Below are 15,917 nucleotides of genomic sequence, written 5' to 3'. Positions count from 1 at the left end.
TCTTCGCACCAGGTGGCCAAAGTACTGGAGTTTCAGCCTCAACATCAGTCCTTCCAGTGAACAACCAGGACTGATCTTTGGTATGGACTGGTTGGATTTCTTTACAGTCCAAGGGACTCTCAAGAGTCTTCTCCAACACCACAATTCAAAAGCATCAATTCTTTGGCACTTAGCTTTCTTCACAGTCCAACTCTCACATCCATACATGACCACTGGAAAAACCATAGCCTTGACTAGACAGACCTTTGTTGGCAAAGTAATGTCTCTGCTTTTTAATATGCTGTCTCGCTTGGTCATAACATTCCTTCCAAGGAGTAAAGTCTTTTCATTGCTGCAATTGCCATCTGCAGTGATTCTGGAGCCGAGAAAAATAAACCGTTTCCACTGTTGACACTGTTTCCACTGTTTCCCCATTTCCCATGAAGTGATGGGACCGGATGCCATGATCTTCGTTTTCTGAATGTTGAGCTTTAAGCTAACTTTTTCACTCTCCTCTTTCACTTTCATCAAGAGGCTCTTTAGTGCTTCTTCACTTTCTGCCATAAGGGTGGTGTCATCTGCATATCCGAGGTTATTAATATTTCTCCCGGCAATCTTGATTCCAGCTTGTGCTTCTTCCAGCCCAGTGTTTCTCAAGATGTACTCTGCATATAAGTTAAATAAGCAGAGTGACAATATACAGCCTTGACATACTCCTTTTCCTATTTGGAACCAGTCTGTTGTTCCATGTCCAGTTCTAACTGTTGCTTCCTGACCTGCATACAGATTTCTCAAGAGGCAGGTCAGGTGGTCTGGTATGCCCATCTCTTTCAGAATTTTCCACAGTTTATTGTGATCCACACAGTTCAAGGCTTTGGCATAGTCAATAAAGCAGAAGTAGATGTTTTTCTGGAACTCTCTGCAGTGATTTTCCCATGATCCAGCGGATGTTGGCAATGTAATCTCTGGTTCCTCTGCCTTTTCTAAAACCAGCTGGAACATCTGGAAGTTCACGGTTCACATATTGCTGAAGCCTGGCTTGGAGAATTTGGAGCATTACTTTACTAGCATGTGAGATGAGTGCAATTGTGCGGTAGTTTGAGCATTCTTTGGCATTGCCTTTCTTTGGAATTGAAATGAAAACTGACCTTTTCCAGTCCTGTGGCCACTGCTGAGTTTTCCAAATTTGCATGCAGCACTTTCACAGCATCATCTTTCAGGATTTGAAATAGCTCAACTGGAATTCCATCACCTCGACTAGCTTTGTTCGTAGTGATGCTTCCTAAGGCCCACTTGACTTCACATTCCAGGATGTCTGGCTCTAGGTGAGTGATCACAATATCGTGATTATCTTGGTCATGAAGATCTTTTTTGTACAGTTCTTCTGTGTATTCTTGTCACTTCTTTATATATTCTGCTTCTGTTAGGTCTCTGCCATTTCTGTCCTTTATTGAGCCCATCTTTGCATGAAATGTTCCCTTGGTATCTCTAATTTTCTTGAAGAGATCTCTAGTCTTTCCCATTTTATCAGCTTAGTTCAGTCACTCAGTCGTGTCTGACTCTTTGCAACCCCATGTACTGTAGAATGCCAGGCTTTCCTGTCCATCACCAACTTCCATTCTAATGTTTTCCTGTATTTCTTTGCATTGATTACTGAGGAAGGCTTTCTTATCTCTTCTCACTATTTGGAACTCTGCATTCAAATGGGTATATCTTTCCTTTTCTCCTTTGCTTTTTACTTCCCAACTTTTCACAGCTATTTATAAGGCCTCTTCAGACAGCCATTTTGCTTTTTTACATTTCTTTTTCTTTGGGATGGTCTTGATTCCTATTTCCTGTACAATGTCAAGAACCTCCATCCATCAGGCACTCTGTCTATCAGATCTAGTCCTCCTTAAATCTATTTCTCACTTCTACTGTATGGTCATAAGATATTTGATTTAGGTCATACCTGAATGGTCTAGTAGTTTTCTCCACTTTCTTTAACTTCAGTCTGAATTTGGCAATAAGAAGTTCATGATCGAAGCCACAGTCAGCTCCTGGTCTTGTTTTTGCTGACTGTATAGAGCTTCTCCATCTTTGGCTGCAAAGAATATAATCAATCTGATTTCAGTGTCCACCATCTGGTGATGTCCATGTGTGGAGTCTTCTCTTGTGTTGTTGGAAAAGGGTGTTTGCTATGACCAGTGTGTTCTCTTGGCAGAACTCTATAAGACTTTGCCCTGCTTCATTCTGTACTCCAAGGCCAAATTTGCCTGTTACTCCAGGTATCTCTTGACTTCCTACTTTAGCATTCCAGTCCCCTATAATGAAAAGGACATCTTTTTTGGGTGTTAGTTCTAGAAGGTCTTGTAGGTCTTCATAGAACCGTTCAGCTTCAGCTACTTCACCATTACTGGTTGGGGTATAGACTTGAATTACTGTGATATTGAATGGTTTGCCTTGGAAACAAACAGAGATCATTCTGTCAAACGAGGGAAATAGCTAAATATAGATACTCTGACCCATGAATTATAATTGAAGCAGTACAAATACTCAGTGGCATGATATTATACAAAGTAAACAAAAGCAGGGTAATAACATGATATAAGACATCTGGCCTTCTCAGGTGGCGCAGTGATAAAGGATCCACCTGCCAATGCAGGAGATGCAAGAGACTCTGGTTTGATCCCTGGGTGGAGAAGATCCACTGGAGGAGGAAATGGCCACCCACTCAGATATTCTTGCTTGGGAAATTCCATGAACAGAGGAGCCTGGCAGTCTACAGTCCATGGAGTTGCAAAGAGTCAGACACAACTGAGCAACTGAGCACATACACAAGACATTATTGAATACAGTTGTGATTTTGTAAAACATTTAATTTTAAATATGCATGGGAAAGGCTAGACAATATTTTCCTCTTTATTTTTATAGCATATGTTTATTTTAGAGAGCAAAGTAGACCAAAAAAATTTCCCCAAAACATGAAAACTATGACTATTAATTTTCTTCTTACATCCATCTAGACTTTATTTCCAAGCAAATATCTATATAATCTTTTTACAAAAGTGGAAATGTACTAAACATATCTGGCAGTTCTATCATTTTCACTTAAAACATGTTACACATCTTTTTATTGAAACAAATGTTCAACTTCCTTGGTGGTGCAGTGGTTAAGAATCTGCCTTACAATGCAAGGGACACTGGTTTGATTGCTGGTCCAGGAAGATCCCACATGCTGTGGAGCACTGAGCCCATGCACCACCACTACTAAAGCTGCTCTCTAGAGCTCATGAGCCACAGCTACTGAAGCCCACACACCGCAACCCCATGCTCTGCAACAAGAGAAGCCACCACAATGAGAAGCCCACGCGCCACAAGAAAGAAGTCCCCACTCCCACAACCAGAGAAAAACCCGTGAAAGAACAAAGACCCACCACAGCCAGATGAAGTAATAGTATTATTATTTAAAAATAATTAAATGACATAATTATAATGAATAAATAAATTTTACATTTTAATTTTGAGTTAGGTTTGGGTACTATAATTTTGTATGTCAATTATCTTCTTTTTACTTTCCTGTGAACAAATAAGAAGTTAGAAAAACAATAAATGACACAAAGTATCATTTAGATAGTTTAACAGAAATGTTAATTGTCCAAATGGGAACCACAAAAATAATATACAATAGTAACTATTTGAATAAATGGTAATTCATATAATTCTTCCCCCCCATAAAAGGGCAAGAATCCTAAATGAAACATGAAAAAATTACCCTAAAAGAAAGCCTAAAATAGTACAAATTATTTTGTCACTTGAAAAATTACTTTTTGTCCACGATCATATTACCTCAGAATTTTTCACATAAATTTACTCATTTTTAATAAGAAATACATCTTAAAAGAGTTGTATTTTTATACAAGACATGGAGAGCACATGGAGAGCAAAAAAAAGAAAAAATTAAATTGGACTTCATCAAAACTGAAAACTTTTGTGCTTTAAAGGGCACCATCAAAAAAATTAAAAAGTTCTCAGAACTGGAGAAAAAATTTTCAAATCACATACTTGATAAGGTACTTATATCATCCATATATGTTTTACTATATATATCAATGTTATACATTTTTATATGAGAATATGCAAAGATGTATACAACTAAATATTTTTTAATCTAAAAATGGGTAAAAAATCTGATTTGGCATTTCTGCAATAAAAGCAGAAAAATAGCCAATAAGTATGTGAAAAACTACCCAACATTATTAGTCATCAAGGAAATGCAAATCAAAATACCGTAAGTAACCACTTCACAGCAACTAAAATGATTATAACCAAGATAACAGATAATAAGAAATGTTGATGAAGATGTGGAGAAATTGGTTGGAATTCCTTGTGCACTGCTGGTCGAAATCTAAAATGGTGTACCCTCTTCAGAAAACAGTTTGGCAGTTCCTCAAACAGTTAAACATACAATTTCCGTATGAGCCAACAATTCCAAGTATATGCTTTCCAAGTATATACTCAAATGTATATACTCAGGAGAAATAAAAAGATATCTCCACACAAAAATTTGAGCACATGTTTTCACAACAGCATTATTCACGTAACCGCAAAGGAGAAACAACCCAATGTTCATCAACTGATGAGTAGGTAAATAAGATGCGGCATGCCCGTACAAAGGAATATTATTGAAGCATAAAAAGGAATGAAGTGCTGATACATGCAAAAGCATGGATGAATCTTGAAAACATTATACTACAAGAAAAGAATCAGGTATAAAGATATAAAATTTGCTGTTCCTCACCCCAGCAAATGCCATGCCACAGCCTTGAACTAGGTCTGGAAAAAACACAACAGAGAAAGTATCAACCTTCAGCTGCTCTGGGGCAGAACTGCAGACACTTGCAGGGGGAACACATAGGTTTGCTATGACCACAGAGGCCTCACTTGTTTCAGCATCATCTCCTTTGAGGCAGGGCATGCACTCAAGGGCAACAATGTCTGATAGAACCCAACCCTCAGGGCTTATAGTCCAGCGACTGGGAGAAGACCCCATCCCCACTAGGGCAGTGACAGCAGCAGAGGAAGCTCTGCCCACACATCCAGCACAGGCTCTGGGCACCACAGTACAGACCATATGCCCTGTCAAGGGGATCGCAACTGGCACACTCAGAAAAAAGACATGGCTGGTATGCAGAGAAAAGGAGAACTTTCACCAAAAATGTTGCACTCACAGAAGTCTAGACAGGGATGCTACCACATTAAAACACTGCTTCAAGACCACAGTAGAAAAATGCATGTAAAATGAAAAAACAAAGGAAATACTTCCAATCAAAGGAATGAGAGAAATCCCCTGAAAGAATAATGAAACAGACCTCACTACTGTACTAGACGCAGAGTTCAAAAAGGAGATAATAGAAATGATGAAAGGATTAAGAAAGATTATTAAGGAAATAGAAACTACGAACTAATCAAAATTAGACAATTCAATTGCTGAGATAAAACCAACCAAGGGACAATGAAGAGCAGACTAAATAACACAATAGCAAGCTAAATAATAATAACAAAGGAAAAATGAATAAGTGAGCTGGAAGACAGATAGTAGCCAGAAAGACAAGTGGAAAACAAAGGAAAGAAACATAACGCATGTTGTTCTCCAGTCACTCAGTTGTGTCTGACTCTGCAGCTCCATGAACTGCAGCACACCAGGCTTCCTGTCCTTCACCATCTCACAGAGCTTGCTGAAATTCATGTCCATTGAGTCAGTGATGCCATCCAACCATCTCGTCCTCTGCCATCCCCATCTCCTCCTGCCTTCAGCCTTTCCCAGCTTCAGGGTCTTTTCAGTGAGTCAGCTCTTCACATCAGGTGGCCAAAGTATTGAAGCTTCAGCTTAGGCATCAGTCCTTCCAATGAATATTCAGGACTGATTTCCTTTAGGATTGACTGAGTTGATCTCCTTGCAGTCCAAGGGACTCACAAGAGTCTTCTCCAGCACCACAGTTTGAAAGCATCAATTCTTTGGCACTCAGTCTTCTTTATGGTCCAACTCTCACATCTATATATTACTACCAGAAAAATCAAAGCTTTGACTATACAGACATTTGTCGACAAAGTAATGTCTCTGATTTTTAATACACTGTCTAGGGTTGTCATAGCTTTTCTTCCAAGGAGCAAGCGTCTTTTCATTTCATGGCTGGGGTCACCATCTGCAGTGATTTTGGAGCCCAAGAAAATAAGTCTGTCACTGCACTGCTTCTATTGTTTCCCCATTTATTTTGCCCTATGAAGTGATGGGACTGAATGCCATGATCTTAGCGTTTTGAATGTTGCATCCTCAGTCACTCAGTCGTGTCTGACTCTTTGTGAACCCCTAGACAATAGCCCACCAGGCTCCTCTGTCCATGGAATTTTCCAGACAAGAATACTGAAATGGGTTGCCATTTCCTCTTTCAATGGATCTTCCTGACCCACGGATTGAACCCACATCTGCTCTGTCTCCTGCATTGGCAGGCAGATTCTTTACCATTGTGCCACCTGGGAAGTGCAATTGAATGTTGAGTTTAAGTCCATTTTTTCACGTTCCTCTTTCACCTTCATCAAGAGGCTCTTTAGCTCCTCTTCACTTTCTGTCTTAAGAGTGGCATCATCTGCATATCTAAGGTTTATTGATATTTCTCCTGGGAATCTTGATTCCAGCTTGTGCTTGATTCCAGCTTGTGCTTCATCCAGCCCAGCATTTTGCATGATGTACTCTGCATATAAGTTAAATAAGTACAGTGACAATATACAGCCTGACATACTGCTTTCCAAATTTTGAACCAGTCTGTTGTTCTATGTCTGGTTCTAACTGTTGCTTCTTGATCTGCATACAGGTTTCTCAGGAGGCAGGTAAGGTGGTCTGATATTCCCATCTCTTTTAGAATTTTCCACAGTTTGTTGTGATCCACACAGTCAAAGACTTTAGTGTAGTCAATGAAGCAGATGTTTCTCTGGAATTCAGTAGCTTTTTCTATGATCCAACAGATGTTGGCAATTTGATCTCTGGTTCCTCTGCCTTTTCTAAATCCAGCTTTAAGATCTGGAAGTTCTCAGTTCACATACTGTTGAAGCCTAGCTTGAAGGATTTTGAGCATTATCTTATAGCATGTGCTGCTGCTGCTGCTAAGTCACTTCAGTCGTGTCCGACTCTGTGCAACCCCATAGACGGCAGCCCATCAGGCTCCCCCGTCCCTGGGATTCTCCAGGCAAGAACATTGGAGTGGGTTGCCATTTCCTTCTCCAATGCAGGAAAGTGAAAAGGGAAAGTGAAGTCGCTTCAGTCGTATCTGACTCTTAGCAACCCCATGGACCGCAGCCTACCAAGGCTCCTCCATCCATGGGATTTTCCAGGCAAGAGTACTGGAGTGGGGTGCCATTGCCTTCTCCTTATAGCATGTGAGATGAGTGCAATTGTGCAGTAGTTTGAACATTCTTTGGCATTGCCCTTGTTTGGAATAGGAATGAAACCTGATCTCTTACAGTCCTGTTGCTACTGCTGAGTTTTCCAAATTTGCTGACACATTAAGTGTAACACCTTAACAGCATCATCATTTAGGATTTGAAATAGATGAGCTAGAATTCCATCACCTCCACTAGATTAGTTCATAGAGATGCTTTGCACCCCAGTATGTCTGGCTCTAGGTGAGTGATCATATCATCATGGTTATCTGGTGATATCTTCTGCTTCTGTTATGTCTATACTGTTTCTCTCCTTTAGTGTGCCCATCTCTACATGAAATATTCCCTTAGTATCTCTAATTTTCTTGAAGAGATCTCTAGTCTTTCTCATTCTATTGTTTTCCTTTTTTTTTTTTTTTTTTGTTTTGCATTGTTCAACTATGAAGGCTTTCTTATCTTTCTTTGCTCTTCTTGGGAACTCTTCATTCAAATGAAGATATCTTTCCTTTTATCTTTTGCCTTTCTCTGCTCTTCTTTTCTCAACTATTTGTAAGGCCTCCTCAGACAACCATTTTACTGTCTTGCATTTCTTTTTCTTTGGAATGATCTTGATCACTGCCTCCTGTGCAATATCATGAACCTCCATCCATAGTTCATCAGGCACTCTGTCTGTCAGATCTAATCCCTTGAATCTATTTCTCACTTCCACTGTATAATCATAAGGGATATGATTTAGGTCATACCTGAATGGTCTAGTGGATTTCCCTACTGCTACTGCTACTGCTACTGCTAAGTCGCTTCAGTCGTGTCCGACTCTGTGCGACCCCATAAACGTCAGCCCACCAGGCTCCCCCATCCCTGGGATTCTCCAGGCAAGAACACTGGAGTGGGTTGCCATTTCCTTCTCCAATGCAGGAAAGTGAAAAGTGAAAGTGAAGTTGCTCAGTCGTGTTCGACTCTTTGTGACCCCATGGACTGCAGCCTACCAGGCTCCTCTGTCTATGAGATTTTCCAGGCAAGAGTACTGGAGTGGGTTGCCATTGCCTTCTCCGCCCTACTTTCTTCAATTTAAATGTGAATTTGGCAATAAGGAGTTCACGATCTGAGCCACAGTCAGCTCCCAGTCTTGTTTTTGCTGATTCTATATAGCTTCTCCATCTTTGGCTGCAAATAATATAATCAGACTGATTTCGCTATTGACCATAAGGTGATGTCCATGTGTAGAGTCTTCTCTTGTATTGTTGAAAGAGAGTGTTTGCTATGATCAGTACATTCTTTAGGCAAAACTCTACAAGCCTTTGCCCTGCTTCATTTTGTAACTCCAAGGCCAAATTTACCTGTTACTCCAGGCATCTCTTGACTTCCTACTTTTGCATTCCAGTCCTGTATGATGAAAAGGACATCTTTTTTGGGTGTTGGTTCTAGAAGATCTTGTAGGTCTTTATAGAACCATTTAACTTCAGCTTCTTCAGCATTGTGGCATAGACTTGGATTACTGTGATACTGAATGGTTTGCCTTGGAAACAGACAGAGATCATTCTGTCATTTTAGACACTGCACCCAAGTACTGCATTTTGGACTCTTTTGTTGACTATGAGGGCTACTCCATTTCTTCCAAGGGATTCTTGCCCACAGTAGTAGATATAACAGTCATCTGAGTTAAAATTTCCCATTCCAGTCCATTATAGTTCACTTATTCCTAAAATGTCAATGTTCACTCTTGCCATCTCCTGTTTGACCACTTCCAATTTACCTTGATTCGTGGACCTAACATTCCAGGTTCTTATGCAATACTGTTCTTTACAGCATCAGACCATACTTCCATCACCAGTCACATCAACAACTGGTTGTTGTTTTTGCTTTGGTTCTGTCACTTCATTGTTTCTGGAGTTATTTCTCTGCTCTTCTCCAGTAGCATATTGGGCACCTACTGTTCATCTTTCAGTGTCGTATCCCCTGGACACTCACAGCAAGTCTGGGTCAGTCTCTTGTGTGGTCACTGCTCCTTTCTCCTGGTGCCCACAAGGTTTTGCTTGTGCCCTCCAAGAGTCTGTTTTGCCAGTCCTGTGTAAGTTCTGTAATCAAATCCCTCTGGCTGCCAAAGTCAGTTCCCTGAGGGTTCTCAGTCTCTTTGTCAGATACCTAGGTTGGAAAATCTGTTGTGGGTCCTAGAACTTTCTTAGAAGTGCAAGAATTTCTTTGGTATAATTGTTCTGCAGTTTGTGGGTCATCTGCTAGCTGGCTCTATAGTGGAATTAATGGTGACCTCCTCCAAGAAGGCTTATGCCACCTGCTATGTGCCCCAGATCTGCTGTACCCAGAGTCCCTTCCCTTGTGGAAGGCCACTGCTGACCTGTATCTCTGCAGGAGACACTCAGATATTCAAAGGATGCTCTGGGTCAGTCTGTGTGGTCTCTGGGTCCTGGTGCACACAAAGTTTTATTTGAGCCCTCTAAGCATCTCTGGGGGGTATAGGGTTTGATTATAAATGCAATTTTGCCCCTCCTACCATCTTTCTGGGGCTTCTCCCTTGCCCTTGGATGTGGGGTGTCCTTTTATGGTGGGATCCAACATTCTCCTGTCAATGGTTGTTCAGCAGCAAGTGGTACTTTTGGAGTTCTTGCAGGAGATGAGCACATGTCCTTCTACTCCACCGTCTTGTGCAGCCCCTTAAAAGGATCATACACCATAGTCAAGTTGGACTCATTCCAGGGTCACAAAGCCAGTTCAACATGAGCAAATCAATCAATGTGAAATACCACAGTGATGAAAAGAAATACTCAATTCAGTTCAGTCGCTCAGTCGTGTCTGACTCTTTGCGACCCCATGAATCACAGCACACCAGGCCTCCCTGTCCATCACCAACTCCCAGAGTTCACTCAGACTCACGTCCATCGAGTCTGTGATGACATCCAGCCATCTCATCCTTTGTTGTCCCCTTCTCCTCGTGCCCCCAATCCCTCCCAGCATCAGAGTCTTTTCCAATGAGTCAACTCTTCGCACCAGGTGGCCAAAGTACTGGAGCTTCAGCTTTAGCATGATTCCTTCCAAAGAAATCCCGGGGTTGATCTCCTTCAGAATGGACTGGTTGGATCTCCTTGCAGTCCAAGGGACTCTCAAGAATCTTCTCCAACACAACAGTTCAAAAGCATCAATTCTTCAGTGCTCAGCCTTCTTCACAGTCCAACTCTCACATCCATACATGACCACTGGAAAAACCATAGCCTTGACTAGATGGACCTTAGTCAGCAAAGTAATGTCTCTGCTTTTGAATATGCTATCTAGGTTGGTCATAACTTTTCTTCCAAGGAGTAAGCGTTTTTTAATTTCATGGCTACAGTCACCATCTGCAGTGATTTTGGAGCCCAAAAAAATAAAGTCTGACACTGTTTCCACTGTTTCCCCATCTATTTCCCATGAAGTGATGGGACCGGATGCCATGATCTTCGTTTTCTGAATGTTGAGCTTTAAGCCAACTTTTTCACTGTCCTCTTTCACTTTCATTAAGAGGTTTTTTAGTTCCTCTTCACTTTCTTCCATAAGGGTGGTGTCATCTGCATATCTGAGGTGATTGATATTTCACCCAGCAATCTTGATTCCAGCTTGTGTTTCTTCCAGTCCAGCGTTTCTCATGATGTACTCTGCATATAAGTTAAATAAGCAGGGTGACAATATACAGCCTTGACATACTCCTTTTCCTATTTGGAACCAGTCTGTTGTTCCATGTCCAGTTCTAACTGTTGCTTCCTGACCTGCATACAGATTTCTCAAGAGGCAGGTCAGGTGGTCTGGTATGCCCATCTCTTTCAGAATTTTCCACAGTTTATTGTGATCCACACAGTCCAAGGCTTTGGCATAGTCAATAAAGCAGAAGTAGATGTTTTTCTGGAACTCACTGCACTGATTTTCCCATGATCCAGCGGATGTTGGCAATTTGATCTCTGGTTCCTCTGCCTTTCCTAAAACCAGCTTGAACATCAGGAAGTTCATGGTTCACGTATTGCTGAAGCCTGGCTTGGAGAATTTGGAGCATTACTTTACTAGCATGTGAGATGAGTGCAATTGTGTGGCAGTTTGAGCATTCTTTGGCATTGCCTTTCTTTGGGACTGGAATGAAAACTGACCTTTTCCAGTTCTGTGGCCACTGCTGAGTTTTCCAAATTTGCTGGCATATTGAGTGCAGCACTTTCACAGCATCATCTTTCAGGATTTGAAATAGCTCAACTGGAATTCCATCACTTCCACTAGCTTTGCTCATAGTGATGCTTCCTAAGGCCCACTTGACTTCACATTCCAGGGTGTCTGGCTCTAGGTGAGTGATCACACCATCGTGATTATCTGGGTCGTGAAGCTCTTTTTTGTACAGTTCTTTCATGTATTCTTGCCACCTCTTCTTAATATCTTCTGCTTCTGTTAGGTCCATACCATTTCTGTCCTTTATCGAGCCCATCTTTGCATGAAATATTCCCTTGGTATCTCTAATTTTCTTGAAGAGATCTCTAGTCTTTCCCATTCTGTTCTTTTCCTCTATTTCTTTGCATTGATCACTGAAGAAGGCTTTCTTATCTCTTCTTGCTATTCTTTGGAACTCTGCTTTCAGATGCTTATATCTTTCCTTTTCTCCTTTGCTTTTCACTTCTCTGCTTGTCACAGCTATTTGTAAGGCCTCCCCAGACAGCCATTTTGCTTTTTTGCATTTCTTTTCCATGGGGATGGTCTTGATCCCTGTCTCCTGCACAATGTCATGAACCTCCATCCATAGTTCATCAGGCACTCTATCTATCAGATCTAGGCCCTTAAATCTATTTTTCACTTCCACTGTATAATCATAATGGATTTTATTTAGGTCATACCTGAATGGTCTAGCAGTTTTCCCTACTTTCTTCAATTTGAGTCTGAATTTGGTAACAAGGAGTTCATGATCTGAGCCACAGTCAGCTCCTGATCTTGTTTTTGTTGACTGTATAGAGCTTCTCCATCTTTGGCTGCAAAGAATATAATCAATCTGATTTTGGCGTTGACCATCTGGTGATGTCCATGTGTAGAGTCTTCTCTTGTGTTGTTGGAAGAGGGTGCTTGCTATGACCAGTGCATTCTCTTGGCATACAATTGTCTCAATAGATGCAAAAATATAATTCAACATCCATTAATAATAAAAATAACTCTTCACCAAAGGGGATAGAGAGAGAACATAGTAACAAACCCATAGCCAACATACTACTCAATGGTGAAAAGCTCAAGTCTTCTCATTATATTCAGGAACGTGGCAAGGATACCCATTCTCACTACTTCTATTCTACATAGTATTGGAGGCCCTAGCCACAAAAACCAAACAAGAAAAGAAATAAGTGGTATCCAATGGAAAGGAAATAGGTAAAACTGTCCTAATTTGCAGATGACAAAATACTCTATGTAGAGAACCCTACAGTCTTCATATAAAAACTATCAGAACTAATAAATGCATCCAGAAAGGTAGCAGGATACAAAGTTACTATATAGAAATCTGTTGCATTTCTTTACACTAACAATGAAATATCAGAAAAGGTAACAAGCAAGCAAACAAAAAACACTATTTAAAATCACACACAAAAATACTTAGGAATAAATTTAACCAAGGAGGTAATACACTGAAAATTATAAAACACTGATAAGGGAAATTGAAGATGATTCAAAGAAATGGAAAGATATACCATGGTCTTCAACTGGAAGAATGAATATCATTGTGTGGTCATACTACACAGAGCAGTGTACAGATTTGATGAAATCCCTATGAACACACTCCTGACATTTTCCACAGAACTAGAATAAATAATCCTAAAATTTATATGGAACCACGAAAGACCCAAAACTGTCAAACAATCCTCAGGAAAAAGAGCAAAGCAGGAGGGATAACTCTCCCAGACTTCAAACTGTACTGAAAAGCCACTGCAATTAAAACAGCGTGGTTTTGGCACAAAAATAGACATATAGACCAATGAAAGAGAATAGAGAGCCCTGAGAACATGAAACTTACACACCTACAGCCAATTAATCTAAAACAAAGGGGATGAGAATATACTATGAGAAATTCTCTAGCAAATGATATTGGGAAAGCTGGACAGCTATACGTAAATCAATGATATGAGAACACTCTCTCACACCATACACAACTCAAAATTATTTAAAGACCTAAATATAAGACTTGACACCATAAAACTCTCCGAAGAGAGAACAGTCAAAACTTTCTCAGACATAAATTGTAACAATATTTTCTTCGATCTGTCTCCCAGGCAAAAGAAATAAAAGCAAAAATATACAAATGGAATCTAATCAAACTTAAAAGATTTTTCTACAAATAACAGATGCCCTAGGAGGTGTGGAGAAAATGGAACCCTCCTACCTGTTGGTGGGAATGTAAATTGATTTAGCCACTATATATATATATATATATATATATATATATACACACACACATATATATATACATATATATGTATGTATATATATATATACACACACACACATATATATATATAGTCCCTTGGGCACTTCACAGGTGGCCTAGTGGTAAAGAACTCACCTGCCAATGCAGGAGATGTAACAGATCCTGGTTTGATCCCTGGGTCAGGAAGATCCTATGGAGAAGGGCATGGCAACCCACTCCAGTATTCTTACCTGGAGAATCCCATGGACAGAGGAGCCTGATGGGCTACAGTCCATAACATCACAGAGTCGGACATGACTGAAGAGACTTAGTACCCATGCATAGTCCCTTAGACAGCAAGGAGATCAAACCAGTCAATCCTAAAGGAAATCAACCCTGAATAATCATTGGAAGGACTGATGCTGAAGCTGAAACTCCAATACTTTGGCCACCATTAATGCAAAGAGCCAACTGATTGGAAAAGACCATGATGCAGGAAAAGATTGAAGGCAAAAGGAGAAGAGGGTAGCAGAGAATGAGATGGTTAAATAGCATCATCAACTCAATGGACATGAATCTGAGCAAACTCCAGGAGATAGTGAAGGACAGGGAAGCCTAGCATGCTAGAGTCCATGGGGTTGCACACAGTCGGACACCACTTAATGACTAAGCAACAACAAAGCCACTATGGAAGATAGTACGGAAGTTCCTTAAAAAAATAAAAACAGAGTTTCTATATGATACAGCAATCCCACTCCCAGACAAAACTCTTAAATGGAAAAGATACATGCACCTATATGTTCATAGCAGCAGCATTTACAATAGCTGAGACATGGAAACAACTGAAATGTCATGGACAGATAAATGGATAAAGAAAATGTGAGTATATGTATATATATATATATATATACATATATGTGTGTGTATATATATAATGGAATATTAAAGTAGCAAATGGCAACCCATTCCAGTATTCTTGCCTGGAAAATTTCCATGGACAGAGGAGCCTGGCAGGCTACAGTCCATGGGGTCACACATGACTAAGTGTGTGCACATCCACACAAACACACACACATGGAATATTACTCAGATATAAAAAAGAATTGGAGAAGGAAATGGCAACCCACTCCAGTGTTCTTGCCTGGAGAATCCCAGGGACGGGGGAGCCTGGTGGGCTGCCGTCTATGGGGTCGCATAGAGTCGGACACGACTGAAGCGACTTAGCAGCAGCAGCATAAAAAAGAATGAAATAATGCCTTTCGCAGCAATATGAATGAACCTAGAGATTATCATGCTAAGTGAAGTAAGCCAGAAAGAGAAAGACAAATACCATATGGTATCACTTATATGTGGAATCTAAAATATGACCAAATTAACACATCTGCTAAACAGAAATAGATTCTCAGATGTAGAGAACAAACTTGTGGTTGCCAAGGTGGAGGGGAGATGTGGGAGGAATGGATTGGAAGTCTGGGATTAGTATATTCTAATTATTATTTATAGGATGGAAAACAATCAGGTCCTACAGTATAGCACAGGGAACTATATGCAATATCCTGTGATAAAACATAATGGAAAAGAATATGAAACAAGAATATGGAAAGAATGTTGATATATATATATATATATATATATATATATATAACTGAATCACTTTGCTATACAGCAGAAATCAACAGAACATTGTAAATTAACTATACTTAAGAAAAAAATTTAATATAAATAAAACGTTTGCATAGCATAAGAAACCATCAAGTCAACAAAAAGACAACCTAAGGACAAGGAGAAAATATTTGCAAAAGATGCAACCAAAAAAGAGTTAATACCCAAAATATACAGACAGCTCATACAAACCAATATCAAAACACAAACAATCCAATTTAAAAATGGGCAGAAGACTTAAATACAAGTTTCTCCGAAGAAAACATACAGATGGTCAATAGGCATATGAAAAGATGCTCATCTCCAAAGATTAAAGAAATGCAAATCAAAACCACATTGAATGATTACCTCATGCTAGTCAGATGGCTATCATCAAAAAGCCAACAAATAACAAATGCTTGAAAGTATGTAGAGAAAAGGAAACCCCCCTATGCTGTTGATGGGAATGTAAATTGGT

This window comes from Capra hircus, chromosome 5, assembly GCF_001704415.2.
Source record: "Capra hircus breed San Clemente chromosome 5, ASM170441v1, whole genome shotgun sequence".
NCBI lineage: Eukaryota > Metazoa > Chordata > Mammalia > Artiodactyla > Bovidae > Capra > Capra hircus.
Note: the sequence above shows the minus strand (reverse complement) of the source record.